Here is an 18,630-nt window from a genome sequence, read left to right as displayed (position 1 = left end):
CTGAAAGTGATGTTGTCAGTAATGATGTGCTGTTGTAGTTGTCGTAAAGGTATACTGTTGTTTGATATGACAATGTTCACAATGGCCTCCATGGACAACCAAAGTGGCCTGGATCTCATCCGTGATGGTTGTTTGTGTTCTTCCTCTTCCTCGTCCTCTTTCTCTACCTCTCTGTGAAGTATTAGCCTCCATTGTTGTGCAAACCAAGATTTGCAACTTGTGGCCTCTTTATAGGGATCAAGTTCTGATAACAATTTGTAAAAATTAGCTAGAAGTGTTGTAACGTGTGAGAACTGTGTATGGTATTTTGGTAGGTGAGTGTAGCAGTTGTGTGGCAGTGTTTTCTAAAAGAAACATATGGTTTTCAGTTTTGAATGTTGTGTCTTATGTGAAGAACTGTGTTTAAAGTTTTGCAAAAAGTGTGTTTTAGCATTTCTAAATGAGTATAAGGCAGAGAATGTGCTTAATGTTTGGCACACCCGGTCAATAGATAGGCTACATGGGTTAGTTGTTTCAGAAATTGTGCTATAAGGACCATTTTTTGTGTCTTAGCAATTGCAAAAAACTGTAATCCCGAAGGAAATTAAGTGTGTTAGTAAAGTATGTTAGTAAAGGATTCCAGAGGAACCTTTAGAGGATCACCTAGAATTCTAATTGATCATCTGTTGGTATATTTAATCTTCTGCTGGTGTAAGAACAGCAAAAGGGTTTGTTGCCACTGTGTGTGCAACGGGTTATTTCCAGTTTAAAAGGATCTGTCGGTGTGCCAGTAACGATGAGAAAGCAGTTATCATTTGTTGTCTATGGGTGAGATTGTCCTCTGAAACCCCAGATATGGCCATCTCTGTATCCCTGTGTTCAGAGATAATATCAAATATAGTGGACCGGCAGCCCGTTAATTCAGGGCAAAGACGAAACACAAAGCCTAAGTCCGCCACATTTATTTTTTAAGACCTCGAAGACACATTTTGTCAGCAGGTGGCACAGAATGAGGATTATTTTTGTCTTACTTAGTTGTATATGGTGGAGAACCTTAAATTGTTTTAGAGCCAATCGGGCAGTGTTTATTCTCTACAAGACTGTGTTCCACACATCCTCAGAAAGGTCTTCACATAACTCTTTTTCCTAGTTAGCCTTAGTAATAACCTAATCTGTTTCAATTCAACCCACATACACGATTATGAAGCAGGCGTACAAAATGAGTCCTTTAGATCTTGTCAGTCTGCTTGGAAATGTTTAGATAAGCAGATTGAGACGCATTGCAACAGGTACAAATGCTTTGGCAGAGCAGAGTCCGTTCAACGCAGTTCAAAGGCTAAATGTCAGCAGAGGACAGCCTACTGTAGTATGGAGGTACCAGCCTGTCTTTGAAAGTCCAATTTATATTTACTTAATGCCTAAATATTTGAAAGCAGACTTTGTGTTATGGAACGGAAGATAATTGTCATGCTAAGTCGTCTACTGGTAAACATTCAGCCTCTGAAAGATTTAATTTGTATCCAGAAAAGTTGGCAAAAGAATGTAACTGTTGAACAGTGTCAGCCATAAACGATAAGGTCTCGTAAAGCAACATGTCATCTGCAAATAAAGACTTCTTTTGTCTAACTCCCCAGTGTGATGGAATAGCCCTGGGCATTAGAGATAATGGTTCCGTTGAGAGTGAACAGAAGACCCAGTGGGCAGTTTTGTCTCACGCCTCTCAATATGGGAAAACTTTGAGATCGTGTTGTGTTCCTGATAATTGAGGCTTTAGGGTAAGTATAAAGGAAACGTGAAATATGCTGAGTTAACGATGAACAATATTTACATGAACACACGTGACTCTGGGCCGTCAAAAACTCATTACTGCACCACGAGGTACTTGGAGACATAAAAGGGGATCCAAAATGGACTAACGTGAGATTGGATGTCTTCTTACACGTACATACACACATATACAAACACACACACACACACACACATACACACACTTGAAAAATATTTTAGAGGCTGATCACCAGTAGTAGAATGTGGGAGGCAATATGGCTTTACCAGAGTTTAACCCTGTGTGTGTGTGTGTGTGTGTGTGTGTGTGTGTGTGTGTGTGTGTGTGTGCGAGCGCACTCATAAGGTCGTGGTGCCCCAGGCAAGTCAGTTAGCATGCAGCTCAGAGTCTAGCACAATCTTACTGGAGAAAAAAGGACTACACACACATGCACACACCACCATGCATACACACACACACACACACACACACACACACACTCACAACCCTACCATCCTCTCACATTCATTAACGGCATTCACGGGGCCAGAATACATCACCACTCATCTTACTCATGTTCTGCTAATATAATAATAACACGCTGACATATTATAATATAATAAGCTAATAATATAACCATGAACACGTAGGTATTTGACTAATAAAGTTCAATTATTTGGCCACTGTGTGTGTGTGTGTTCTGTTTTATATCAATAAGCATGGATTCTTTCCTCTAAAAGCGGGTGTATATAGCAAACCCTGGGTGAGTCCGGATATGCCTAACTGTGGAGCATTTAGGCGTATGACATGTTTGTGATATAAATATCAACTAAATCGTTGCAGTGAGAGAGCGAGACACAGTGAGAGGGAGAGAGAGAGGGTGAGGGAGAGAGGAAGACAGAGGGAGAGAGAGAGCAGCAGTTGTAAAAAGAGAGGTGGGAGAATGTGGTTTTGTAGACAGGGATGTCTAACTCGCTTGACTTTTTATTCATTTGTTTAATTACTTACTTTAGGAAAGCACGGAGACCTTAAGGCTGCTGGACTGTGATTGGCTGGAAGTGTTAATAAATGCGTTCTAATGTAGGCTTGTTTTGATGCATTATGATTTATTGCTGTGAATCAACAGAGAAATTATTTCTTTCTTAAAGTTGAACGAGCGCTTTAAATTGATCCGGGCATGACCAGACACGTCAGCTAACTTTGTAAAGACTCTGTTGCACTCTAGGGGATCGATAGATCATTTTTAACTGCATATCTGCAGTTAGGAGAATGTGGCGAGAGGAGTGCCTTTTGGCAGGGGTGGGGGGGGCACATTTTATATGTGCTAAATAAGAGAGAGTGCCATTGTCGAATGATTAAAACTAAACTGTTGAGTCGAGTGTGTGTGTGTATGTGTGTGTGTGTGTGAGAGAGAGAAAGAGAGAGGCAGAGAGAGACAATGGCGTCACAGACAGCTGAGGAGCTTCTATTAGAATAACAAACGCACAAGGGCCCCGTCACACATAATATAGACTCCTCATTCTCCTGCACTCGCTCTCTCTCTCTCTCTCTCTCTCTCTCTCTCTCTCTCTCTCTCTCTCTTTGTGAAGTTTTCGAGGCAGAAGACAGTAGGTGGTAAATAATCAAATTAGGCGCATGTTTTAGTGGAGAGACACCCCGAAGCCTTATGCTTCATTAGCTGCTTCAGAAAGGAAGAGGTGGGGGGTCGGGGTGGAGGGAGGGATGGAGGGATAGAGAGGGAGGGAAGGAAGAGCAAGAGGGGGGAGCCGAAGACCAGGACGATGGAGGCCCAGACAGAACACTTTGCCGGCCAGCACATTTGGCTTAAATGAGGCAGTCCTAATGGATCTAAGCATGGTATCTATGAACTGTGGTGTGTGCATGTCTGTGTGTGTGTGTGTGTGTGTGTTTATGTATGTATGTGTATATGGGGGAGAAGGAGTAATCTGTTTTTGCTCTGCACTGCATCAACTGATGGATTTCCAGACAAAGACCACCAAAGCTTTAGTAGTGCTCTCTCCCTTCTAAATAGCTGTGTGTGTGTGTGTGTGTGTGTGTGTTTTGTGTTTGTGTGCGTGCATGCCATCGCACAGACTGTGCTCCAAAAAACTCTTGTGCGTGTGCACTGTCATATCACTTCGCATTATTACTCAAATTTGAAAGAACTCAGTCTTTCCTGAAGTCTCAAACTTACCCGGCAGATCATTGTCATTTAACAACCCACTACTGTTCAAAACAATTTCTGGTTGATTTCTGTGTGTAAGGCATGATTTTTGTGCTTTATACCTTCTAGGGGCATTTCCGATCACTAAAACTGCAACACTGAAAGTCTCCCTACCCTACTCAATTTCGTCCACATCATTGCCCCACTCGAAAGACAATGTTAGATTAATTATGCAGCACATTTTATGTAATAACTAGGCCGCTCCCCACTGTCCAAAACACCGGTAATTCTGCTGCGTGAGTAAAACTGCCTACAATGGCTTTTCTACTGTTAGGCTAATCTAATAGTCAATATCAATAGAGAACCCCCTCTTGCTGCGAGTCTGGCTTTTTGGTGTGCGCTCTTTTCTCCTTTTAATTTACAGTATCGATTATAGTCGATCTGTCGGAAATAATTTTGTTTGGGATATCGAGGTTTCCGCTGATCATGGGGTGGTCCAATTTAGCTCATCAAGCCGACTGCCAAGAACCGATACGATTAACCGGAGGAACGGGCTTGTGTCAGTTTTCAGAGGAGCATCTCTCTCTCTCTCTCTCTCTCTCTCTCTCTCTCTCCTCTCTCTCTCTCTCTCTCTCTCTCTCTCTCTCTCTCTCTCTCTCTCTCTCTCTCTCTCTCTCTCTCTCTCTCTCTCTCTCTCTCTCTCTCTCTCTCTCTCTCTCTCTCTCTCTCTCTCTCTCTCTCTCTCTCTCTCCCATGTAAGTGAAGGAAAGCGAACAGGACCGGCAGTACTCCGTCAGTTAGCCGTATCGCGGGATTGTCTTCAGCTCATCTTTTGAACGCCGGTCCTGTCTCCCTCCAGCTCTCTCAATCCGTGTCGCAGCCAAACAAAAAGAGGGAGAGAAAGAGAGAGAGAGGAAGGGCGCGAGAGGAGAATAGTGAATAGTTCCCGCATCATTCCAGATGGCTGCCTTTGAATCAGTAGCGGATAGAGATGGAATTGGGCTCGCTGGTTCCGGCACTGAAGCGCCAGAGCTTTGAGCGTCTGCTCCCCGGCACTGTTCCGGAGACGGGCTGCTCCTTCGAGACAACTCCCCACTCGGAACCACCCTCGCATTCGGCTTGAGGTAAGTCTGGAGACGTGAAGCGTTTTGCATGCTTTGCACCGAGAGGAGCGTCAGGAGAAGCGCTTGTTCGGGAATGTCCTGCTGCTGCAGCAGAACCGGAGATGCTCGTCGCTCCCGTGACAGTGTCGCTCCTGCGTTGTTTACCATATCGGTAGTTTGTGTTGGAGAAAACTGCACTGCAATCACTCGTTAGTAAACACTTGTGTCATGTGCTGAACAAAATATCGTTTTCTTGCGTCATTTACACACACCTATTAATTGACATAATTGTCGCCATCGGTCATTTCAAACGTATTGTGACTATTGGAAATGTCAATCAAAGTCTCTTTCTCTTAAGCCTAACTATATGACGGGTAAAAAAAACAACAAAAAAACTTTCATCGTCTTTGTTGAAATGTGAAACTTTTTCACTTCTGACTTATGATTATGTATTCGTGTTTTCCAAAGTAAGTCTGTGTGAACGAACATGGCAATTCACGCTACAGGTTCCGTCGATGGCCATTCTTCAGTAGCATTAGTTCAATTCCATCCAAATAAATGTTAATTCGGGCCACAGGGCGCGGATTTCAGAAGTCTCCGACATCTAATCTCTAACTCGATGCGAGTAGGCGCCGCCTCGTGGGCGAAGAGACGCTCGGTAAACGCCGTACACACACTCGCGCGCGCGAGTGGCGGGACGCGCGAGCTCGAGGATGACACTTGACAGCAAATCATTTTAGCGCAACTGTGGGCAAACAGGAAGGAGCGGGAAAACAGGAAAGAGCGGGAAAGCGAGAAGCCGAGACTGTCGTGGAGGAGGACAGGGAGACGAAGGAAAACGGCGGAAGGCACTAATTTAAAGGGGGGATACGCTCACCTGTAGCTCACCTTCTCGTATATGCCAGTTGTCACATTCTCAAGTCTAATAGAAAACTAATTCAGTTTTTTAGGAAGCGTGTGTAGGCCTAATTTAAATGGTGTCCAGCCCTCCTGAAGTGCCATATGGTATCTTTTCAGAGTAACGCTTGTGATGAAGCAAATCCAAGCAGGCGAAAACAAACACACTCTGGGGAAAAGTGCTTGTACGCAGTGTAGTGTACATAATAGTTACATGTACAATTCAATTATGTAACAGTAAAGCGATTGTGTGTCTTGGGGTGGCGGGGGGGGCGATAAGAGAAAAGATGGCCTGAGAATCTCATCTCATTTTGTTTTGGTGGGTTTGTTCAGTGGGATAAATATTGCCTTTGGATGTTGTTTTTGTAGAGCAGATTTAATGATGTGCCATTGTGTGTGCGTGTGTGTGTGTGAGATCATGGTCTTCTTTCCCTCCCGAGTCCTGGGAATCTTATTGGCTTGCCCCCACTCCACACACACACTTCCTATTTATGTCCAACCAATCACGCGCCCCCCTTGGGATGTGTTGGCCACAGCTGGTGAAGTGTTGATTGAAAACAACCTGAAGCCTGACGGCTCAGTTTGGTCCTCTAGAGCACCCTTACCCTCCCCTGATGAGCACCCTAGGGAAGGAGGAACTCATACACACATTCACACAGATGCAGGTTCTAAATGGGTAATGGTACATTGCCTGGGCAAAAGACATGTCTCTCTTCTCTTCCTCCAGGTTACACAAAGTTTCCGCTGGAAAGTCAAGTTCCGTGGACAGAATGCTGTCCTGACAGGGTTTGGGGCTTTCATGAACGTTGAGAACACTCTGGCGCAGTTTGGCAGTTTCTCCACTTTCTTCAGTGAACAGCAAAATGTAACCATCCCAATCACTCTGACAGACATCTGAATCGCCATCTTTCAAAGCAAGATCAGGATAGTCAGCTGGCAAAGGGCGATGGTCACATGAGTGCAGCATGATCGCCAGTCAGCCAATCCACTGCTTCAGCCCGGTTCAGTGACCAATCAGAGACTCTCTACCACACATGTGCGGTGTTTGCCATGAATCTGACCGTGAAGCTGCGGAGGAACCTGAGGAGGCTGGTCATCCTTCTCGCCACCTTCTGTGTGGTCAGTGTGATAATCTCCGCTTACTATCTCTACACGGGCTCCGCCCAGGAGCTGGACCTGTCAGACCACAGCGTCGGGCCTGACTGTGGTGACCTGCGAGCGCTGCCCTTCCGTCAGGCAGAGCTGCGGACGCCTAAGCCCGTGGACGCGTCCAGGAAGGACCCCGTGGTGCTGGTGTTCGTGGAGAGCCAGTATTCACAGCTGGGGCAGGACATCATCGCAATCCTGGAGTCCAACCAGTTCCGCTATCAGGCGGAGATCGCACCGGGCAAGGGCGACCTGCCGCCGCTCACGCACAAAGGCCGCGGGCGCTACGCGCTGATCATCTACGAGAACATGCTGAAGTACGCCGGCATGGACGCCTGGAACCGCGAGCTCCTGGACAAGTACTGTGCCGAGTACGGCGTGGGCGTGGTGGCCTTCCACCGCGCCGGCGAAAACGCCCAGCCCACCCTGCGACTCGGGCCCTTCCCCCTCACGCTGCTAACCAACGTGGCACTGCGTGACTGCTGCGTGAACCCACGTGCACCGCTGCTGTACGCCACGCGTCCGAGGTGGACCGTGGCCCACTGCCCGGCGACGACTGGACCGTCTTCCGCCCCAACCACTCCACGTACGAGCCGGTGCTGTTGGCAAAGTCACAGCCTGCTAGCAGCGGTGTTAGCGGCCAGGCGCTAGCCGGCAGCTCGGGCTTGTGGGCCACCGTAGTGCAGGACCTCGGGCTCTACGACGGCGTTCAGAGGGTGCTGTTTGGCCAGGGCCTGGGCTACTGGGCTCCACAGGCTCATACTGGTGGACCGCCATCGCATACCTTACTGGCGGGATGCTGTCCCGGCCACTTGAGCGCTATATCCTGGTGGACATCGACGACATCTTCGTGGGGAAGAAGGGGACGCGGATGAACGTGGGATGATGTGAAGGTATGACAACCAGAGCATGCGTTTGTGTGTGTGTGTGTGTGTGTGTGTGTGTGTGTGTGTGTGTGTGTGTGTGTGTGTGTGCTTCCCTGTCTTAGGCCACTACCTGCATCCTACCTACAGCAAAGCACAATCCGATATCCCGCTCTAACGGGAGCGTATATACCCGACAGCCGTAGACGAACTAAATAATTCCGCTCTAACCCCCTCCCTCCCCACGGAGCATCTCCCACAATGTGGATGCACAGTGCATATTAACAAATACCTACCATTCTCCATAGATGTGTAATTAAGTTACAATGTCCTGCCGATAATATATTACTGTGGGGAGCTTCGCATTATAGGCAAACAGCCCGTCACGGGTTCCTGTTGGCAATTAACTGCAACTTGTGTAGTGGAAATACAAGATGGATACGTTCTCTTTTAGTCTCAGTGGTACACTACACCCACTCCACTGGAATTCACTCTTTGATAAACAGGCCTCAGAGAAATGCGGGGGGCTGAGATGCCTTGAAGAAGTTGGAGGGTGTTGAACACTGTTCTGAACCCGATCTTAATGCTCCATCCTGATTTCAGCTATTGGCTGTTGGTTTTGCGTTGATTTGGAGGAGAAGGTACAGAGATCTTTACGCATGTAGGTGTCTCACACAGAACTGCTGTCCGCAGCGAGAACATCTTGAGTTATCATCAGAGGAACCTACTGGGTTTGTAAACGTGGTTTTGTTTGTGGATGTACAGTAGGTAAATGTGGCACAATCTTGAAGATCCAGAGATACAGTATCCCAGAGTAAATCAACATTACCATGACAACAAACACACACACACACACACACACACACACACACACACACACACACACACACTTACAAACACCTGCCTATACAGAGATACACACGTCCACACCCATACCCACACATACACAGAGATACACAAGTACACATAGCCAGACACAAACAGATACACATGGCCACACCCATTCCGGCATATACATAGAGAAACATACCCATACACACATGCACACACACAGAGCCAGCCTCACACAAACACACAGATTCACACACCCACATCACACAAACACACAGATTCACACACCCACACCCATACCCGCATATATACAGAGAAACACGAGAAACACCCACACACACACACACACACAACATATATACACACACACATTGCCAGAACACACACATATACACACCCATACCTGCAAATATACAGACAAACATGCCCACATGCACACACACACACACAGCCAGACACACACAGAGATACACAAATCTACCCTCACATAAGATCAAGACCAAGAAGAGCTCAGGTAAACCTGATATTTGTAAAACAGAATATCAACAATTCTTCTGAGTTCTGCTGTCCTCAGGTCTGCTATGGTCGCTGCTCAGAAGTCTCGTCTTATTAGAGGACATTTTATTATATGCCTTTTTAGTCTCATTATACTACAGCACTGAAGTATTGGAAACCTGGATTAGTTCGGCAGGACTGCTGCTCTGTGTAACACTACTGCTGTGTGTTCACTACTGCTCTGTGTAACACTACTACTAATCTGTGTAACACTACTGCTCTGTGATACACTACTACTAATCTGTGTAACACTACTGCTGGTGTGTCCACTACTACTATGTGTAACACTATTACTACTACTATGTTCACTACTGCTCTGTATCTACTTCTACTGTGTCCACTACTACTGTGTTCACTACTGCTGTGTGTCCACTACTACTGTGTTCACTAGTGCTCTGTGTCTACTACTGCTGTGTTCACTACTGTTCTGTCTCCCCTACTGTTATGTGTTCACTACTACTACTCTGTGTGTAACACTACTGGTCTGTGTAACACTACTGGTCTGTGTAACACTACTGCTGCTCTATGTCCATGACCATGTGCCATTCTAACACTAATGCTTGTGTTTTCATTCAGTTCAATTAACATATGCAAAGCAAAAGATGTGCGTGTGCACATGAGAGAGAATGTGTGTGTGTGTGTGTGTGTGTGTGTGTGTGTGTGTGTGTGTGTGTGCTTCTGAATTGGAGTGGGTGTTTGAGCTGGTCTGCTGAGGATAAAGAGGCCATTGAGGGGAACACGCAGAGTTAAATGGTGTTGCGTCCTCTCGCGCACAACACTCGCTCATTCTGCTGTTCCCACGTTTGTCCACCACCCCCCCCGCCCCCCCCCCGCCCCCACCACGAGCCTCTTCAGCGCACGGAAAGGTCGCACTCGCACTATTGTGAGATGACTTCATGACTTAGTGAGCCTCTCTTAGAATGTGTGTGTGTGTGTGTGTGTGTGTGTGTGTGTGTGTGTGTGTGTGTGTGGTGTGTGTGTGTGTGTGTGTGTGTGTGTGTGTGTGTGTGTGTAATTAAGAAAATTGTCATTCTGGATTTAATTTGTGTGCACACCCTCACACACACACACACACACACACACGCACAAACAGCCTGTGGCAGGTCTTCAGCTGTCTCTGGGAACAGTGTGAATTCTTCCTGTAGCCAGATTGCTCTCCAGATGTCGGTCTCACTGCTGTGGTCATCTATTTAAAGCTCAATCGCGTGTCTCTTTTCCTGACCACTTCCGACAGAGCATCGGGCCGGGTGCCGTGGACAAGTCCGGATCCTCCGGGCCTCTCTCTCTCTCTCTCTCTTTCTCTCTTCTTCTCTCTCTCTCCATCCCGCCTGGCTGCGTTAAATATTTCCTCCGACCCCGAATGTGTCCTCGCGTTCCTAACGAACGGAGCACGGCACTCCGTAATTTGTGGGGGTGAAAATCGGGCGGGATAAGGTTACGGGGCAAATCCATTACGCCAGCCCCAATCCCGTGTGCCATTAGCATGCGTGCAGCCTCGGGCGGTGCCTGTGATTGGCTTCGTTAATGTGGAGGACAGCTGTGGTAGGTGCAGGCGGGGGTGTGGTGGGGAGGGGAGGAGGGGCGGTTCAGGGAGGGAATTAGTGCCGCCTGTTCCCGGGCACGGCTGAAAATGTCATGGGAAACCTCCCGCAGGACTGCAGGGTAGCAGCAGAGCAGGACAGAGGGGGAAAGGGGCTTTGATGTGTCAGCCATTGTTTTTAGATTTGCTCAGAAAGGACTGCATAGTCCAGAGCGGTTGGGAGTCTGCATCCCTGCTGTGTGTGTGTGTGTGTGTGTGTGTGTGTGTGTGTGGTGTGTGTGTGTGTGTGATTGTGTGTGTGTGTGTGTGTGTGTGTGTGTGTGTGTGTGTGTGTGTGTGTGTGTGTGTGTGTGTGTGTGTGTGTGTGTGTGTGTGTGTGAGTCTCAGTGGCTGTGTGTGTTTGTGTGTGTGGTGTTTGTGTGTGTGTGTGTGTGGTGTCCATAGTTAAGCCACTGGAATGAATTGAACGTTAACAGTTAATCAGCAATAAGCCAGTCAGTGGCAATTGAAGAGAATATAATACAAACCTGTTATTACATATCAATAATAGAAATAGTATAGAATATGTATGTGTGTGAGAGAGAGTGTGTGTGTGTGTGTGTGTGGTGTGCGTGTGCATGTGCATGTGTATGTGTAAATGAGCACTTGTGTGTGAGTGTGTGTGTGAACGTGTGTGGTGTGTGTGTGTGTGTCAGCAGGAGAGCTCCCCTGTGCTAGGTGCTGCTGATTAGAGCGTCACTCTCAATGACTGGACGCCATATCTCCCATCAGCCCCTGGGCTTGGCTGGAGGAGCAAGGGACACCTGTGATAAATGAGTCAACACACACACTGAGATGGGATTTAGTGTTGCATGTGTGTGTGTGTGTGTGTGTGTGTGTGTGTGTGTGTGTGTGTGTGTGTGTGTGTGTGCCTGAGCGTGTATGCATGCATGTGCATCTGTCACACACTTGTGTGTGTGTGTGTGTGTGTGTGTGTGTGTGTGTGTGTGTGTGTGTGTGGTGTGTGTGTGTGTGTGTGTGTGTGTGTGTGTGTGCGTATGATTAATGTGTTTTCAGCAGCTGCATTTTGGCCAGGTAGTCAATTTATTGGGAGTTTTGTTAGAGTGACGAGTTCCTCTAGCTAAGCTCAATTACAGCTGTGTGTGTGTGTGTGTGTGTGTGTGTCCATGTCAGTGTGTCCATCCATAACTCTAGGCTTGGTTTTGAGGCAGCCACATTCATACAGGATTAAGTACAAATTTGCCTGGGGTTTCTAATGCGTACTACAGCCTATATACCAGCGCCTGCACACACACACACACACACACACACACACACACACACACACAGATCAGAGAGATGCAGAGGAGAGGGAATGCAAGATGAAGGGCAGAATAAAGGCAGGTGAAGGTGAAGGAGCAGGACCTCCTCCCAGAGAGAGACGGAGGACAGCAGGAAGACCAGCGCTTACGGCCCCGGGGAGGGCGGGGGAGGGGCTGCCAGAAGTAAATGAGAGGTGAAACAGAGAGAGGAGAAAGAGAGAGAGAGAGAAGAAAGAGGGAGGGAGAGACAGAGAAAGGTGTGTGGAGGAATGAAAGGGGTTCTGGTTTTCTCCGGTGGCGCCGTAATGAGGTGTCGCGCCGTGTCTGGTCCAGGTTGCCTGAGCGGAGGCCCGTGGCGTAGTGGAACATACCCATGCAATCTTAACACCTCCCCCACCCATTCATGCCACTGATCCTGGAAGACACGCCCCCTCCACCTCCCAGTTCATCCCACTTTTTCAAAAGTCCCCCCCCCCCCAGTTTTTACGGTTAAATCCAAATATTTAAATAGCGACTATCCATGTCCCCCCCCACTTTTTATTACAAAATTACGTCCATGCTCACATGTACACGTGTTCATATGTTCTGAAAGGTCCCACATGATCGTCAGGCTGGCCACCTGATTGACTGGAAGGAAGTGAAGTCTGAGCATTGAAGGCGGGGCCTTTCAGCTACAGAGTCTGATTGGCTCAGGGGTGCAGAGGAATTAAATCTTATGGATTGATCCAGTGATTTTTTTTGGTACATGTGGTACACACACACACACACAACACACATACACACACTCTTTCACATTCATTCACACGCACTGATATCTAATGATCCTTTCTGGTCATACAGCACTTAATTGGATGAATTAAAGGAATGAATTTAGCGTGGAAATATGGAGGGATGAAGAGGGGCTCAAGGGAAAGGCAGGAGAGAAGAAAAGAGGTATAGGAAAAGATGGAGAGACGGCGTTGCTGTGACAACAAAGTGTTTGGCATTTGTGTGGGGCTGTTTGGGGGGTTTTTCTCTGCAGGCTTTTTACTCATTCTTCTCTTTCTTCTTTTTCTTTCTGCGTAAAACCTTCTTCCTTCCTCCTCTGACATACCTCCCAGCTAATCCCTCCCCCAAACCCCTCCCGCCAGTGAAACTCCCCCAAACTGTCCACCCCTCGAATCTGATTTGTTTCAGAAACAGCTACACCCCTCTGTCCTGCCTCGATATGGAAAGTCGTACTTGGTCTCCACATCGAGATCACCCCGTGGCACCATTGCTGCAATGTAAACCATCTTCTCCACAAATCCGCCCCCACGCCAGCCACATTCCCGAAACACACTTCACGCTAGCAAGACACGGAGGCCTTGGCAAACAGTGTTCGCATACACATTTGTTCCAGAAGTTTCCTTGTAGGCGGGCTCCTCCTGTACCAAAAACACCTGTGGAGTGCGCCGGGCGACGGGCTACCTCGCACGTCTGGCCCCGCACATCTGGCCCCGCACGTCTGGCCCCGCACGTCTGCAGACATGTGTCTTGACCCCCAGGTCTGAGATGGGGGGGGCGTAGAACTCCTCATCAGTCCCCTGGGTACCTCCCAGCCGTCTGCCCCGGTCCCCAGTAGCCGGAGGCACAGATGAAACTGGGTCGTGGGAAGTCTGGTTCAAAATTGCCAAAGCGGAGGAGGCCGGTGACTGGGTTCTATCATGAGCTGCCAGATGACCACACACACACACACACACACACACAACACACACACACACACACACACACACACACACACACACACACACAAACACACGGTTTCCAAGACTTTAGTTACCCCATAATACCTTGTTCCTCTGGCTATCACTATCATTTTAAAATTTGTTTGTTTTTGTTTGGTCTGGGTATTTGTGTGTGCGGTGTGTGTGTTTTGGTTGCGTTTGTCATCTTGGCCACTGTTGAAAAAACCAACAGTTTATAAACTACAGAACTCATCTAACCCCATACACTACAGTTTATAAACTACACACGTCACCTTGCCCATACACTACAGTTTATAAACTACACACCTCATCTAGCCCATTACACTAGTTTATAAACTACACAACCTCATCTTGCCCATACACTACAGTTTAATAACTACACACGTCACCTTGCCCATACACTACAGTTTTATAAACTACACACCTCATCTAGCCCATACACTACAGTTTATAAACTACACACCTCATCTAGCCCATACACTACAGTTTATAAACTACACACCTCATCTTGCCCATACACTACAGTTTATAAACTACACACCTCATCTTTTTATAAACTACACACCTCATCTAACCCATACACTACAGTATATAAACTACATACCTCATCTAGCCCATACACTACAATTTATAAACTACACACCTCATCTAGCCTATACACTACAGTATATAAACTACACACCTCATCTAGCCCATACACTACAGTTTATAAACTACACACCTCATCTAGCCCATACACTACAGTTTATAAACTACATAGCTCATCTAGCCCATACACTAGTTTATAAACTACAGAACTCATCTAACCCTTACACTACAGTTTATAAACTACACACCTCATCTAGCCCATACACTACAGTTTATAAACTACACACCTCATCTTTTCCATACACTACAGTTTATAAACTACATACCTCATCTAACCCATACACTACAGTTTATAAACTACACACCTCATCTTGTCCATACACTACAGTTTATAAACTACACACCTCATCTAACCCATACACTACAGTTTATAAACTACACACCTCATCTTGCCCATACACTACAGTTTATAAACTACACACCTCATCTAACCCATACACTACAGTATATAAACTACACATCTCATCTAGCCCATACACTACAATTTATAAACTACACACCTCATCTAGACTATACACTACAGTATATAAATTACAGACCTCATCTAACCCATACACTACAGTTTATAAACTACAGACCTCATCTAGCCCATACACTACAGTATATAAACTACATACCTCATCTAGCCCATACACTACAGTTTGTAAACTACAGAACTCATCTAGCCCATACACTGCAGTATATAAACTACACACCTCATCTAGCCCATACACTACAGTTTATAAACTACATACCTCATCTAGCCCATACACTAGTTTATAAACTACAGAACTCATCTAGCCCATACACTACAGTATATAAACTACACACCTCATCTAGCCCATACACTACAGTGTAACGTACTGATCAGGCAGACAAGGATCCAAGTGCGGATAATAGCCGCTTTTATTGAAACAGCAATTACGGAGTGATCAAACAGGCGAGTAACTCTGTTCAGGGGGTGTAGTGCAGGAGTGATGTGATCGTAGTCAGGACAGTCCAGGGTCACGCCGATGAGACAGAAGCCAGGAGGTACAAAGGGACTAGGCAGGGGACGAGGTCTAGGAGGAGAGCAGAGGTCGGTACACGGGAGAGCAGTAACACTGAGAAAACGCTTGGTATGTGGCATGGCAACAATACTTCGCAACCCGGAAGAGAGAGGAGGAAGCTTAAATAGTAGCAAAGGGGAGGGGCGATGAGCGACAGGTGAACCGCATCACACGGGTATCATGTGCTGTTCCTGACATACAGTTTATAAAACTACACACCTCATCTAGCCCATACACTACAGTATATATCAACTACACACCTCAGTCTAACCCATACACTACAGTATCTAAACTACACACCTCATCTAGCGCATACACTACAGTATATAAACTACACACCTCATCTAGCCCATACACTACAGTTTATAAACTACACACCTCATCTAGCCCATACACTACAGTTTATAAACTACACAGCTCATCTAGCCCATACACTAGTTTATAAACTACAGAACTCATGTAACCCTTACCCTATAGTTTATAAAACTACCACCCTCATCTAGCCCATACACTACAGTTTGTAAACTACAGAACTCATCTAGCCCATACACTGTAGTATATAAACTACACACCTCATCTAGCCCATGCACTACAGTTTATAACTACACACCTCATCTAGCCCATACACTACAGTTTATAAACTACAGAACTCATCTAGCTCATACACTACAGTATATAAACTACACACCTCATCTAGCCCATACACTACAGTATATAAACTACACACCTCATCTAACCCATACACTACAGTTTATAAACTGCAGAGTGACGAACAATGGACCAAACAACTCCAGAAAGAAAATTGCACCTCTACCTGCACTACAGGGTTGCAGGGTATAGGCGCTGTATCTCGGGAGGTGTGTGCCCCGGATGAAAGGTCAAGGTCAGGGCTGTCACTCCCAGGCAGGCGTGGCTCCAGTGAGCCCCGCTACTGCACATGAAACTCTCACTTTCATTTTCTAGAAGTGTTTTATATGACACTCTATTTTTCTGGTCACACACACACCACACACACACTAATTTAAGTCACACATGCTGCTCAAGGATTTGGTTGCCTGTTTAATTCTCTACAGTTCTCCCTAGACACTACAAATAAACCACACACAGATCGCCCGCCTCTCATTTGATCTCTCTCTCTCTCATTTTTGCTCTCTCTCTCACACACTCGCGCACACACTCGCGCACACACTCCACCACAGATGGCCTAACTAAGGTAAACTTAAGGTCAGATGGTCTGCAAACTTCCTGCTGTCATCTCTTAGTGGCTGTCAAGATTTGTGAGCGTGTGTGTTATGTGTGTGTGTGTGTGTGTGTGTGTGTGTGTGTGTGTGTGTGTGTGTGTGTGTGTGTGTGTGTGTGTGTGTGTGTATTTGCAGCACTCTGCTAAACCATAAATGACTGAAGAAACTGAGGTTGGCATTTTAATTGGCTGTTCATCCTTGCTGTGACATGTTCTGCACAAATCAGATCTCACTATCCATCACACACACACACACCACACCCACACCCCCTGCAGAATGCCATTTTGAAAGATGACATTGTTTGGGAGTGCAGCTGTATTTTGTAGTAAATGAGGAAAAATTGCCTCTGTGTGTGTGCGTGCGTGCGTGCAACAGTGCCGGTGTCAGCGATCAGGAAAAATAACTTGTTATTTAATGAGACTACACAAGCTATATTCTGGGTGTCTCTCTCCGGGGACAGGTTTGTCCAGATGTCTTTAGCTATCTGTCAGCATTTTCAACAGGTCCCCCCACCATCTCATTTCTATCTTTTGCCATCGCTCTCTCCATCTCTCCCTGGTGGGACATTGATCAGGGCTGTGAGGTCATTAACATGTGTCTCTGCCACACTCCACACGGCCCTCTGCCCTGAGAGAGAGGGAGGGAGAGGGAGAGAGGGGGGAGAGAGAGGGAGAGGTGAGGGAGGGTGGTGGAGAGAGGGAGGGAGAGAGAGAGAGAGAGAGAGAGAGAGAGAGGGAGAGGTGTGAGGAGAGAAAGAGAGGGAGAGGGCGGGAGAAAGGGAGAGAGGGAGAGAGATAGAGGGGGGGAGAGAGAAAGAGGGAGAGTGAGAGAGAAAGAGAGAGAGAGAGAGCAGAGACGGAAGAAGAGGAGGAGTGTGAAGGTGAACGTGAAGGAGACAAAGAGGGAAGGAGAGAGGCAGAGAGATAGGGAGAGAGAGAGAGAGAGAGAGAGAGGGGTAGAGGGAGGGAGAGGGAGAGAGGGAGAGAGAGAGAGGAAGATAGAGAGAGAGGGAGAGAGGAAGATACAGAGAGAGGGAGAGGGAGGATGGTGGTTATGAGGGTAAGTGGCAGGAGGAGGAATAGTGATGGACATGAGGAGCCGCCCGGGTGAAGAAGAAGCCGGGGTGACTGCTGCACCCCTGACAGTGCACACGCCGAAGCCTGTGTGTGTGTGTGTGTGTGTGTGTGTGTGTGTGTGTGTGTGTATGTGTGTGTGTGTGTGTGTGTGTGTGTGTGTGTGTGTGTGTGTGTGTGTGTGCGCGCGGTTGTGTGTGTGTGCGTGTGTGTGTGTGTGTGTGTGTGTGTGTGTGCGCGCATGTGTGTGTGCGCATGTGTGTGTGTGTGTGTTTGTGTTGTGTGTGTGTGTGTGTGTGTGCGCATGTGTGTGTGCGCATGTGTTTGGTGTGTGTGTGTGTGTGTGTGTGTGTGTGTGTGTGTGTGTGTGTGTGTGTGTGTTGTGTGTGTGTGTGTGTGTGTGTGTGTTGCGTTTGCTGTGCTGTACACATGATTTGCCCTCTGTAGTCTGATAGAACGAAGCTGATCTGATGGAGGCTGTTGATGACAGCGCAGGCAGCCTGGTGCTTGTCTGCTGCCCCGACAGGCATGGAGGTCTCAGACATGCGCAGGTGTCTCATGCATATTCAGATGTCTCATGCATACTCAGGTGTCTCACGCATACTCAGGTGTCTCACGCATACTCTGGTGTCAAACACATACTCAGGTGTCTCATACATACTCTGGTGTCAAACACATACTCAGGTGTCTCATGCATACTCTGGTGTCTCACACATACTCTGGTGTATCACACATACTCAGGTGTCTCACACATAGTCTTGGGTCTCAC

General features: G+C 47.1%; 1 pseudogene across 1 annotated transcript; it reads left to right on the top strand.

Annotated features, from left to right (window-relative positions):
• The first annotated feature begins 4,614 nt into the window (after window positions 1–4,614).
• Window positions 4,615–7,929, top strand: LOC143495187 (bifunctional heparan sulfate N-deacetylase/N-sulfotransferase 4 pseudogene; annotated as a pseudogene). The gene is made up of 2 exons (XR_013125587.1): window positions 4,615–5,032; window positions 6,636–7,929. The product of XR_013125587.1 is annotated as a bifunctional heparan sulfate N-deacetylase/N-sulfotransferase 4 pseudogene (transcript).
• Window positions 7,930–18,630: the final 10,701 nt, after the last annotated feature.

This window comes from Brachyhypopomus gauderio, unplaced genomic scaffold (assembly GCF_052324685.1).
Source record: "Brachyhypopomus gauderio isolate BG-103 unplaced genomic scaffold, BGAUD_0.2 sc94, whole genome shotgun sequence".
NCBI lineage: Eukaryota > Metazoa > Chordata > Actinopteri > Gymnotiformes > Hypopomidae > Brachyhypopomus > Brachyhypopomus gauderio.
Note: the sequence above shows the minus strand (reverse complement) of the source record. Positions and strands in the feature narration are given on the sequence as shown.